Raw genomic sequence first — 2,428 nt, 5'->3', positions numbered from 1 at the left:
TTCCACACCTTTATAACGAAATATATGTGAGAAGCGATCCGCTGTCTCTTCAATTATATTTGTACAAGAACACAATATTTTTTCATTTCAGCGTGTCATTAGAATTATCAAGGTAGGAAACTAATAATTTCACCAAAAATATATAAGGTTTAGAATTAAATTTTTTGAGTACATAGATTAAGTAGGCATACAGGAAAATCGAGTGATCATCAATAATAAGAAATATACCAAGTAAATTTAATAAATCGATAATGTTTGTACAGTATTACTTAGTAGTTCTTGTTATTTCTTGTGTGTTTCAGGACTTAGGTTGGAGGTTCAAATGTAAAGCCACCATACCACTTTGGGTAGACACGAAGTGACTCAATCCCACCTATCATCGATAACCGTCAAAACTAGTGGCATTATTGATATTAATGAATTGACAATTAATCACAATAAATCTCATATTAATAAAATAAAGATCACTTTATTTTTTTATTATCTTCTATATTTCTTACAGACCCTCGTAGTCATACCACGTGTAATAAAATTATTAATACAATAAAGTAGTAGCTCAAACAAGCACCCAACCATTTCATATTTAATTTATTTTATTCTTTCTTCAAAAAACGCAAATTTTCGACATTTTTTCATTTTTTTCTCATGAAACTGCCATAACTTTTTTAAAAAATACCAAATAAATAAAAAAATTTTATAAATGTATGTTGTTTTTTCCTATTATTTGGTATATTTTTTTTATAAATCTGACACTTACCTACCCACAAGGGGGGATTTAAAATGATAACTTTTTCACAAAAAATTAACTTTTTCAAATTAACTTTTGAANAAAATGACAACTTTTTCACAAAAAATTAATTTTTTTAACTTAAATTTTGAAAATATTCCGGAAGGTCTGACACTTTTATATATATCTTAAATTAAAGCTAATGTAATGTTCTTTATTATGCAAAAAAAAAAATCGGACTTTATTTTATATTCACAATGAAAATGGCTACTGAATGCTATTTTTGTGTGAAAATTTTCGATTTTGTATTTTCCATTTTTAACTTTATTATGCTATAACTTTTTGAAAAATGTATGAATCATTACAATTTTTTTATGAGAAGTAGTATTTATATAGATCTTTCATTCGACATACTTTTTTTTTAATTCGGACTATTTCCCTTAATACAGGGAGGATTCAAAACATAAAAATGCATATAGAAAGTAGAACTTTTTCAACTTAACTTTTGAAAGTGTTCCGGAAGGTCTGACACTTTTATATATATCTTAAATTAAAGCTAATGTAATATACTTTATAATGGTAAAAAAAAATTTCGGACTTTATTTTATCTTCATGGTGAAAACAGACATTAAACTTAATAAAAAAAATACGATTTTTGTAAAAAAATTCTTTTTTATATTTTTAACTTTATAATATCTAACTTTTAGATATTCAATATAAATCATTTTGCACGTCAAATTTATTTATGAAAAAGACAAATATGAACTTTTTCGCCGCGTTCAAGTAACTACAATTTTGTATCCAATACTTTAAAGTCTATTAAATCACAAAGATCATATTATAAATGAGCCACTGAGTCTAATAAAACGGTAGCACAGTGGGGTTGTGGCACAGCATAGATGTGACATAGTTGATACAAGTATAGATGATATCTGACAGTGATTAAAATCATTATCATAAGAAACGCTTCAATGCAAATCTATAGATAGTGTTTAATTTTAAGAAATTGGAAGATTATTCCAAAAGCAAAATTAATTCCTATATTTTGTTCTACTTTGAGTGCCATTTGCACACAGAAAATAGGTCGTCGGTACAAATTTTTTTTTTTTTTTAATTTCTAGTACGTAACATAAGTTTTTTTTTTTATAGCTTTTAATTCAAAGTATTATTATAGCTTAACAATTAAATAAAATAAAAAAAGAAAATATAAATAAAATAATAAAAAAAATAGTACAATTGAACTGAAGCTTTAATTTGACATATTTTTAAAGGACCTAGTATTTCCGGAACATTTTCAAAAGTTTAGTTTTGTAAAAAACTTTCTATTTGAATCCTCCTTTGTCAGGTAAAGGGTCAGATTTTCAAAAATATTATATATATTATATTATTATATATACCTTTTCATCAATGCATTTTTTGTTTAAATAACTATACAAAGGAATGTATGCATGTAATTCTATGAAGCATAATATATTTGCATATATTATGCATTATTATATTATATATTGCTATAACTTTTTACAATTTTTTATACAACTATTGGAATGAATAATTTAACAAACTGATAAATTTATCTGATTAGTATTTAATTATAAAAATAAAATATTTTATCAAAAAAATTTTTTAGCTTCGATGCGAAGCGGAGAAGGTATTAATTTTACTATGATGTGTTTTTTTTTTTTTTTTTTTTTTTTTTTTTTT

This window comes from Daktulosphaira vitifoliae, unplaced genomic scaffold (assembly GCF_025091365.1).
Source record: "Daktulosphaira vitifoliae isolate Bord-2020 unplaced genomic scaffold, ASM2509136v1 Scaffold_3, whole genome shotgun sequence".
Lineage (NCBI taxonomy): Eukaryota > Metazoa > Arthropoda > Insecta > Hemiptera > Phylloxeridae > Daktulosphaira > Daktulosphaira vitifoliae.
This window is presented reverse-complemented; position numbering follows the sequence as displayed.